Source organism: Mus caroli, unplaced genomic scaffold (assembly GCF_978045245.1).
Source record: "Mus caroli unplaced genomic scaffold, Mus_caroli_1 scaffold_11, whole genome shotgun sequence".
Lineage (NCBI taxonomy): Eukaryota > Metazoa > Chordata > Mammalia > Rodentia > Muridae > Mus > Mus caroli.
In genome coordinates this window covers 7,981,773-7,993,240 of record NW_028227266.1, presented here as the reverse complement: position 1 = coordinate 7,993,240, position 11,468 = coordinate 7,981,773, and the positions used below count along the sequence as shown (strand labels likewise).

Below are 11,468 nucleotides of genomic sequence, written 5' to 3'. Positions count from 1 at the left end.
TACAAGGGGATCATGTTCTAGTTCCTGTAAGCAGCAGAACTCGGCAGCTTCAGCCACATGGCTCTGGCTCTAGAGTTAAGAATGGAAGGAACTACTGGGAAAATTGATGCTGGTTAGCTGGAGCTAAGGAATTAGCAGTGATTAAGAAGAGACCAGCATCACTGAGGTCAAATCTTCTGGAAATTGTTTGCTGGGAGCACAAAGAAGCTGTGTTTCAGAGATAACCAAGGTTTTACCTCATGCTGCGGCTGGACTTGGTAATGTGTAAGAGTCACTCAGGTGGTACTGCTTTCGAAGGAATGAAGGGATAATGGAGAGAAGCTGAGGCTTAGCACTGTGAGAGTCCAGGGAAGGCCATTGGAGAAGGTGAAGCCTCAGCTGTAGTTGATGGCTTAGGACTGAAGGGGTCATGCAAAGGATTTGAGGCTTGGAACCCTGAAGAGAGCCTATGAGAGGCTATTCGTGAAGCCTAGTTGGTGTGGAATACCCCAGTGTTTTGGAGATGTCAGTACCATGGAGTGATCACCAAGAACAGCAGCCGTAGTGGAGTGGATCAACCTGAGCTTAGAGTGCTACAGAGGGCAGAGCTGGAAAAGTGATGCCAGCTCTTAGGAGGAGTCCAAAAGATCAAGTGGAATCCCAGACACTGAAACAAGAAGCTGTAACATTGAAATTGCCTTGGAGACTCAAAGGTGTTAAAGATGCCAGAGCCATGGGACACATGCTGAGGAAAGCTGCTAACAGGAGTGGAACCAGCCTAGGAGAAAGCAGTTTGTTGCAGTCAACAAAGATGATAAAGGAGTGGAGATCTGAACCACTTTGACATCAGCCATGGAGATGCAGAGTTTGGAGTTTGCACAGCTGGTTTCCTGCCTTGCTCTGGAGATTACAGTTAATTAAGTTGGATGAATCTCAGAAGAGACCTTGAACTTTGGACTTTTAACATTGTTGTGACTGCTATAGACTATGAGGACTTTGAAAGTTGGACTAAATGCATTTTGCATTATGCTATGTTTAAGTGTGGCCCCCATAGACTCATGTGTTTGAACAAGTCTATGGGGACCAGGGAGTGGAATGTGATGGTTTGTATATCCTTGGACCAGGGAGTGGCACCATCTGAAGGTGTGGCCTTGTTGGAATAGGTGTGACCTGGTTGGAATGGGTGTGTCACTGTGGGCGTGGGTATAAGATCCTCACCCTAGTTGCCTGGAAGTCAGTCTTCCACTAGCAGCCTTTGGATGAAGACCTAGAACTCTCAGCTCCTCCTGTGCCATGCCTGCCTGGATACTGCCATGCTCCCACCTTGATGATAAAGGACTGAACCTCTGAACCTGTAAGCCAGCCCCAATTAAATGTTGTTTTTTTTTATAAGACTTGCCTTGGTCATAGTGTCTGTTCACAGCAGTAAAACCCTAACTAATACACAAACATATACTGCACCCATAATGTCTAAAAATGGACCAAGACCTTTCACTTCTTTTCAGTTTCTATGTCTCTGCCATTTGCCCTGTAGAACTTACCACAATAGGGGTTCAGAAAAAAATCTCTTTCCAAAACATCACTACCAGAACAGTCAACAGTAAATAGATAGTCAGATAGATGGATAGATAGATAGATAGATAGATAGATAGATAGGTAGATAGATGGTAGATAGATAAATGGATTATAGATATAGATGGATAGATGGATAGGTATATAGAAAGATAAGAAAATAAAGAAAAGAGAATGAAAATTACTATAACTATGCAAGTGATTTAGATTGAATCCCCCTAATCTGCAATGTTTGGGTCTTCCTTATAAAGCTTCTCTGATGTAATAATTTCAAATGAAATGTTAGTGACCACTGAGCTATGTTCCTGGGGCACAAACTTAAACGCAGGCTTATTTGCATTGAGGAATAAGGTCATATATGAAATAAGGCAAAATTAACTGTTACACTCATGCTAGCATTCTGTTTGATCAATTAATAAATATAAACTTATGCTATGCTGATTTAGAAATCTCAGGCATAAATTCTGTTATAATAAAGTCCTTCCTCATTTTCTTTTCTGGACATTCTTACCTCAAGTACATTCTGATTGTTTGCCTCACAGATGTCATAGTGGATTGCTTTTACTTCTTTCTAGTTTTTGTAATGATAATCATGGTGGAATAGGAAAACACATGATACCAAAAATTAAATTGATCTTTTCTCTAATATATTCATATGCAAAGGAAAATTTGTAAATATTACCACTGGGTTTCTTAGCTTTTGATATACTTCCCATTACCTGGATACAGTATGGATGGATGTGTTAGACTCACAGGTTAATTATGCAAGACGAAAAACTGTATGTTCAGAGAGAAAACTCAAAGGAACATTCATTCACTTGGCATACAACCAGAAAGCAGCTGAGTGTTTCTGTTGGGAACTATTTGAGGATACGAATCATAATGCCTGACATTGAAAGCCACAGGACAAGTGTGCTGTGAGGCTGTCATGAAAGAACTGATCCACATCCAAACAGAAGGGTATAGAGAAGTGGGGGGAAAGCACCTCAATTCACTTCAAAGCAAATGCATACTCCCATTAAGATGGAATTCTCTGCTGTGTGCTGCACAACACCTTCACATGTCACTTTACCATGCTGATGTCTTAACATAGCTTGAAACTTCTATTATGTCTTTTGTCATTTTTCACTGAGAGGTTCAAATGCACCTGCAAGGAACTTTTTGATCTACTGTATTCATGTCAATGATAAAAGTTACTCCACATTTATAGAAATTCACCTTCCTGTGAATGCAGTTTGGGCTTCAGAAAGCAGGAAGGAGAAGTACCTGATTGAATAAATTTATTTTCACAGAAAAAATTTCCAGAAGATATTATTTCAACATAAGATGCTGATTTTCTGGAATTTTTGGCATTTATTAGCATGGCTAGAAATTGCTCTGTTCTTTATGCTATCTTGGCTTATAAATGAGTTTTTAAGACATCCAAGGCATATTTCATAAATGTAGGAATCTCTATATTTTTTGCCAAAAGAATATCTCTCCCTACTGATATTCCATATGTTCCTTGCAGAGTTTCAACTTGGCTCCAGCTATCCGCCCTGAAAATGGCCTTAACTCAGTTGTGACGTCAGCTCTGTAGGTCAGGAGCTTGCTGGGTGCTTTGGGGCCTCACCAAATGAGTGGATCCATGCCATTTATAGCTATTGATTTAATATGAGATTTTCTTCAAGTCTGGCCAATTCACAGATGTCACAAATTAATATAGTCTAACATAAGATTCTCAACAGGAAGTAGTTGAATATCCTCTTTATATTGCTGATTTCTGATGGATAGCAAAAAGTGTATTTTTCTGACTGTATTCTTTCTTTCTCTCTCTCTTTCATTTTGTTTTAGGAGAACAAATAAGAAATAAAATAAACAAAAATGTGTTGCTTCATTTCTGTGGCTGTGACCGAGTAACTGTAAGAAACAATTCAAAAACAGGAAAGCTTTTTCTGGCCTTGGGGATAAAGTACAAGGTGCTTGGTCCCCTCTCCTTAGACTTCCAATAAAGTAGAGCAGTGAGGAAATGAACACACAATAGATCAGAGCTGCCTATTTTATATGTTCCTGAAAGCAGAGTGCAACAGTGTGAGAAAAAAAAGATGCCAGGAAACAAGATTGGTAGAGAAAGAGAGGTGAAAGACAAAACATACCCACCAAGAACTCACACTTACTCTTTTCAACCAGACCCCATATCCAAACTGCCCATTGCCTCAACATCACATCATTATGAGTCAATAACTTCCCTCAAGTCTAACGTCTCTGATGGCTTCTGCTGGGGAGAACCTTCAACTGAGGATTGCATATGGTTGAAGTTTTTGTCCAAGCAATTCAGATGTATTCGTGTGTTCCTCATAGCAGTTGTATGGGATATCACTTTTGTTCTCATTATCTACATGAAGAAATAGGTTCAGTCAAGTTGAACTGATTTTCTAAACAAATAACTATATATTTTCCAATATAGTGTGTTGGAAAGCTGCTGAAGTAATAGCTTATAGTGTTTTCTTACAGCAGCTCCTATGAGAGACCTGAGAGGGTGGTTTTGGTGGTGATACAGCACTTGCTATTAGAAATGTACTATCATATTCATAAAAAGAGCAAAGGATTGAGAAGTCTGGCAAACAGAGTGGTTACAAGCATGTAATGCTTTTGTGGAGGGCTCAAATGTGCATTCTAGCACCTAAGTTTCGTTGTTCCCAAACACCTGTAACTCAAACCCCTCTTCTGGCCTATATAGGCAGACACACATTGGGCACCTGCTCACAGACACATGCATATCTGTAATTGAACATACAATTACATCTTTAAATGCAAGATTAGTTGACACAACATTTGTATTTTCTCCTTTAGAATTGGAGAAAGTTTCCTTTAGTATGTAGGCTCCCTTTTTGCCTCTGTGACAAAATACCAATAGAACAGGATGATCATAAACAGTTGAAATTAGTTCTCAACATCTAGGAGTCTGGGAAGTCGACCACACTGGCAATAACAAATACCACATCTGCGGAAGGTCCACTTTCTAGCTTATAGACACTATGTTCTGGTTGTGCTTTTACCTGGTGCAAAAGACAAGTTTCTCCACAACGTGTTTTTAAAGGTGGTAGTTCCATTCCTAATGTTTCTGTTCTCAGGGTGCAGACATCTGCCAGTTTCTGTAGCTACTAATGCTATCATCTACTAGGTGAAGATTTCAATTCAAATTTGAGTAAGAACTGAGTACTTAGAATTAATGAAAAATTAGTTAATATTTTAACGACTAGTGCATGTAAGCAAATAAAGTGGTGTGAATTAGCCACCCGATCTCCAAGAATTAGTATCCTCATAAGGAACATTTGAACAGCTCAGAGGTTTAGTTCAAAAGGCCATAGCATACCCGTACTGTGAGTCACTGAGTGCCCGCGGAAGCTAGAGCTAGAGATGAGTTTTGAAAGCCAGCAAGATTGAAATAAACTGAGAAAATCTTTATGAGAAATGGGAAATAGTTCACTGCAAGACTCATACTTGATGGAAAGTTCGTTTTCTACATCTGCAAAATTTTTGTATCTTCTTTCCAAACACTTTGAAACAAATTGTTTGGTTTCACAGCTACCTAGGAATGTTTACAGAAAGAAGTATTCTAAGTGTCTCTCTTACCTTAGTAATCCATAAAATGTAATACAGCATATAATCATTATATGTTTAAAAATAAAATTTCCCTTCTATGTTTAGTGACTAAAGGCATGAATTCTTTCATATATAGTAGAACATTAACTATTGAAAAACATTAGAATGAAATTACTACATTGCAAAATTAGTTTTAGTTATCTAGTTAATGACTGAGATGGACTAACTTCAGCTTGAACTTCATCCTATAATGAGTCTCACTCTTGTTACCTATACTTTTGCATAGTCCAATATTTATATTTCAGTAATCAGTGGATTTGTACCATCTCCTTGTAAATTTCTAAATAATCAGGAAAATATTATTTGTCTCAGTTTGCTCTTGGGCATGCTGCTTTATATTTACAGCAATGGTTGATGTAAGCATCCAATAAGGACTGAAAAACCTCTCACAAAATGGTACTTTTTGTGCAACAGTATCAGATCTTGAATCATTGAATTGTATAACATCCAAATGGTGGTATGTAGTAGTCAGATACAGTTACTGGAAGGTAACTTTTCTTTTAGCTTTCCTTCTCAGGAATGCTTTGTTTTGATGGAAGTGATCTGTTCTAGCCACACAAACAACTCTGCATGGAGAAGACAGACCTTTAGTAAGCATGTGAGTGATGTCCTTTGGAAAAATATACCATAGTTATGCTTTAGAAAACCACATTCCAATCTATCCTTTTCACCTTTCACGGTGTTCTAAAGTCAGAGTCAAACATAATTTAAGATATCAACATGTCTGGCTTTAATAAACTAAAGTATTTTAGTATGTAGAAATAAATAATATATGTAAAATTGAAGTTTCTTTAAAAATAAACATCGTGATTTTCAAAGCCAAGCATGACAATTCATTACAAGTTCAGAAAGCCACTGCCTTGAATTCTTTCTTTACAGAATATAACCCATAACAAACAAAGCTGACAAGATCGACCAACTTGTTACCAATGAAGACTCTCTGACAATATTGTAAAGCTACTAAGTCAAAATTTGCAGTTACAAGGTCCTAAGGATACTTTTAAACTTGAGTACTATCTTAAAAGTGTAAAAGAAAACAGACAATTCAAGTAGCCTTGGCCACTTAATAGCATATTTAGGTAAAAACATAATATTTATTCAGAAAAAGAGTAGTAATATCGAATGATGATCTATTCAAAACTTTGATTATATTTGTACATTTTGAAAAACATAATGGAGATTTAGAGCATCTTTTGGCTATATGCCTAGTACTTGCCTCCAATTGATCAGTTTCAATGTGAGGAAGTAGATTTATAGGAGGTTTCTTTTTTGGGAGGGTATGAAATATAGCAAAAGATTCATATATATATATATATATATATATATATATATATATATATATATATAGAGAGAGAGAGAGAGAGAGAGAGAGAGAGAGAGAGAACCATCCACAGTATGTGCTATGTGGATATCTTATAGAAACGTTGTTCTATCTTTTATATCAAACATATTTCACTTACTACTGAGTTGTACATAAACACTAATAAGAGCAGAGGATGGGTCATGAGAAAGAAGCTCAGTCATAGCATGGCTATGACTTTTCTATGTTTCTGGCAAGAAGATACAGTGTTTCATTCCGTCTTAAAAGATACTGTCAAGTTGCCTATTCCACTTTAGGATGTTACAATACTTCAAGGTTACTCAGAAGACATTGTATTCCTTTCACTTCAGTTACAGAGGTTAATGGGGAAGATTCAAAACAGGAAAAAAGTGATGATTATTATTGCCACTTCCTTGCCCAAGGATATCCAACCCCAAGGAGAACAAAATTAAGCTTGCTGCTGTAATTTATTTTTTGTATATGTCACTTAAATTCTTCTCAGGAAAAAGAAAACATCAAGGAGCTGATTTCTTTGCAGCTCATTCATGTTTAACCACTCTGCCAACCATTTACTTCATATTTCATTTAAGGTAGAGCTGAATAGCTAAAAGAAAATCACTTCAGCTTGGTTTTGATGCTAATTAGGATCATTATATTTCCTTCTCTTCTTCCTTTTAGCTAAAGTGATCAGACATAGCACATGCATACCGAGTCAGTCATACACAATGTTGTGGCTTGCTTTTGAACACTTTAGAAAAGAACATCTTGTTAACGGGCATTGCCAGTCCTGTTTTCAGATGCCATTAGGTCTACATGGGTAATGGCAACTGGAGAACTGCAGAGCATATCTGGATTAAAATAGCAAATCAAGAGTGGGTCATTATTTCTCCACATCCATGCTTCTAGCTTCATTTTTACCCATTTACCATAACGACAAATTGACAATGCATTAATTTAAACGTTCAATTTAAAATGAGCCTTGGAGTTAATGCATTTAAATTGGTAAAAGCAAAGATAACAGCAGGCTAAAAGCTTTATGCAAATTGAAAAGCTATCAACCCAATTTAAATAATTTTGGTTCTCACATGCTTTGTCTTTGTCACACTGGCATAAGACTTGCCCTCCTTCCCTTGAAGACTGGAGAGCTTGAAGGCCTCTCTTTGCTGCCAGTAAAACAGAGAGTTTAGAAAATTCACACAATTCAACAGAGTTCTGTCTAATAGCTCTTCAAATAAAAACAGATGGATACTGTTTTTGAATCAGAAACCCAAATCTTGGAGTGGAGTCATCAGTTGAAGGGGGTGAAGGTAAAATGTCATTTAAGTTTAGAAAGGTCCCCATAGAAAACATAATTATGTGCTAAACAAATATAATAAAAACACAGGAGGCAACCCATCTTTTTTTATTTCAGGAAATCACCTTTTAAAATATTTTAGATGGAGTTAACTTACTCTGTGAAAGTGGTTTAAAACATTTAAAATACATAGGTATATATGGGTATAATTGCGTTACAAAACAAACCTGTGAGACACATAGACTAGAACTTCATGGGTTGAAGTATGTGCATTTAATTGACCTGAAGCTGGTTCCTTCATATATGAATGAGTGTTCATAAGAAACAAGAGTTCTGAACTTTATATAACCAATTACCATCTAACCGTGAGCACCAGGCAAAATGGTACCATTACGTTTAAACAACTAGCAGTAGCTAGGGAAGCCACTTATCCTGTGGTGCAACATAATGGTTTCACTCGACAGTTTCTCAGTCTTTGATATCAGAATCTTGGTCTTGCAGCTTCTTTTAGAGAGCCTTTCTTTTGACCTCATATGGCAGTAGCAACTTTGTGGGGGTCTCTGCAAACACAAAGACTAGATGAGGATCAATTGCCGTGATGCAAAAAAAAAAATAAACCGGGTTCAACAGGACTCAAGAGTGAGTCTTAGATCAAATTTCTATGCCATGAGAGCAGGAAGGTTATTTTAGATATCTTTAAGTACTGTACAATCTAGAAAATAGCTTTATAGGGAAAGCTCAATACACTGTGCACAATGAAATTTGCAGCTACTTGAACTTTATATTGAAGTTCTTTGCAAAGTACATGTGACCTCTTTCATAAAAATAATTTCCATAGATTGATTACTTATAACATCTTAAGGGACTCTGGGAGGATCTGATGTGATCTTTGTCGTGTAAACAGCACAGTATAAAAAAATCTTTGAAATGACAAGTCTGCATGTTTAGCATTCTTGGTTTTCTCTGTGAGCACAAGGACCTCGAGTCCTCTATATTTTTCTTTCTAATTTTTTAAAGAAAGAACAAGAATAAAGAAGAAGAAGAAGAAGAAGAAGAAGAAGAAGAAGAAGAAGAAGAAGAAGAAGAAGAAGAAGAAGAAGAAGAAGAAGAAGAAGAAGAAGAAGAAGAAGAAGAAGAAGAAGAAACTGTAATAGAGAGCAGGGTTGAATGCATTGCCTCTATTGCTATTGAATATTGACAAGCATAAGAAAAATTTAAGGCTAGCTTACAGAGGACCTAGGGAAGGGGAAAGCCATTTTTAAAGTAATGGCTATTTAAAGGTCATTTGAAAAAGTTATTCTATCACTTTATGCAAATCATTAAGTTGATCTTAAGCTCTTAGGCTTTGGTTGAACTGGGGAGGGGGGGTGACAAGGGGCTGGGCGGGGCGTAATGTGGGTGCACTGCAGGTGGCTAGGGGAGCAGGTTCCTGAATGCATTCCACCATTGACACGTCTGTCACTTGGCCCCAGGGTCCTCCAAAGCCCTAGTGCGGGATGGAAAGGCGCTGATGTCAAGGCAGGATGCTCCTGCTAGCTGCCCATGCACGTCCAGGTGATCATACTGCGGGCTAGCTGCTTGAAAGGCAAGAGCTGGGGCGCCAGCAGCACCGGCGAGGCATACATGGTGATCCAGGTTGGCCTAGAGAAGTACAACCCCTCGGTAGTGGAGAAGATGCAAGGCTGCCCGGGATGGTGCGAAGAGTGTTCATTCGAGCTGCAGCCTGGCGCCCCGGACGGCCTGCTGTGGGCACAGGAGGCAGATGAGGGCCCTGCGCCCTAGACCTTCGGCCCCAGTGTTGCTTGCAAGCTCGTGCTTACCTTCATGCATCTCTCGCTCATCAGCGTGGACAAGTTTCTGGGCCCGGCAAACATAGCTCTAGACATGGTCTTCCTCGCAGTCCGCACCCAGCACATGCAGTGGTACAAGCTACACCCCAAGCCAGGCAAGAAGGAGAAGGAGCGTGGAGAGATCCAGGTGACCATCCAGTTCATGTGAAACAACCTGAGTGCCAGAATGTTTGACTTCTCCATGAAGGGCAAACCGCAGTCACCCTTCAGCAAGCTCAAGGACAAAGAGAAGGGCAAGAAGTATGATCTTGAATTGGCTCAATGATTCTTCCAAGCAGTGCCCTGGAGGACCCTGAGTTAGGCAGCCTGGGCAATATGGGCAAAGCCAAAGTTTCTTCCTCTGAACAAGCTATGTAAGTCCTTGCTCACACAGTCCAATACCTCTTTGGGTTCCCTGTCGTCCACTAGTGTAGCCCTGGTCTACCAGGGCCCTGGAGCTGAGCTCCTCACCAGCTCTCCAAGCCACAGCAGGGGGTCTCAGTCCTTGGATGACCCTTGGGGCAGAGGCAGCCATGGCACCAGCAGCTTAGAAGCAGTTCCTGGACAGGAGGAGCAGACCTGGCTCCAGAGGCCAGTTGCTCTGGAGAGGAGGAGGGGGCCCGACCACCTGAGGGGAAGCCAATCCAGGTTGCCACACCCATAGTGGCATCCTCTGAGGCTGTGGCAGCAGAAAAGGAGCACAAGCCCCCAATGCAGCTCTCCCATCACCACCACCACTACCAAGGGCTGAATCAGATTGAGCTGGGGCATCATGGCTCAGCTGGGGAGAAAGGGAATCCTCTGGGATCCTCCCCCATCATTCATCCCCTGGGGAGGAAAGGGCCAAGAGTAGCTGGTTTGGCCTGAGAGAATCCACGGAACTAACTCAGAAGCCCAGCCACATCCCGTGCTGCTGCCACTGCTGCTACTGCCACCATTGTCCTTCAAGCCACCCCACCCGGATTCTTGGGCGTCACCAACTTGTTTCTCAACTCCTTGCAGAGCAACTCCTTCTTTGAGGATCTCAAAACTGACATAGCACTGAATTCTCTTTCACCTGCTTCTCGTTTCCCCAGTGCTTGGAGGGCCAGCCTGCTCCCCCCCTCCTCTCCCCCGCCCCCCGGAAAGCGATAGCTGAATGGGAAGTCACCTTCAACATCTGTGCTGTTGGCAGGCTGCAGCAAGAGGCCAGGAGTAGGATCCTGGCCCCTGCAGGAATGGGGCTGGAGGAGGAAGAGCTGCAAGACTCCCCCCCACCCCAAGTAAGCCTTCACTCCATTCCTGGAGGGATAGTGAGGACCTGTGGAATGCCTTCCACTGACTGCTCTCAGCTGAGTAGGGCAAGCCTGCTTTCATAGTCACTCTTCGCTCCCCTCCCCACCCTGCCTCTGCTCTGGCTGCTGGAAGGGGACCTTTGAACTCCCACTAGAGCCTTGGGTCTTCCTACCTGCCCATTTTCACACTCAAATTTATGCCCCCTCCCTCCACCCAGAGAATGGAACAAGGTAGTTTGCTGTCAAGATGCAGCAGCAGTGAGCTCTGGGTAGTATCTAGGCCAACACTGTTGACAGCAGAGCTTTAGTCACACCATGAGGCTGCTCAGTTATTTCTTCTCATGGCTGATTCTTCATCTCCATTGCCTCTGGAACCTGAGGGCCTCTTAGGCCACTGGGACAGGAATGGGGACTAAGCTGCTTGCTTGTCTGTGCACCATAGACAATCAGGGTACCTACGCTTGAACCTATGCCTATACCCTAAGAGCAAGGAACCTATGTGTTTTAGTCTTGTTTCTCTGTCTAGAGCTGTGTGTGAGCATGCATGATCACAG

At 40.8% G+C, this 11,468-nt stretch overlaps 1 pseudogene; it reads left to right on the top strand.

Annotated features, from left to right (window-relative positions):
- Positions 1-9,203: 9,203 nt before the first annotated feature.
- LOC110301424 (rab11 family-interacting protein 5 pseudogene) lies at positions 9,204-10,998 on the top strand (annotated as a pseudogene).
- The last annotated feature ends 470 nt before the right edge of the window (positions 10,999-11,468 follow it).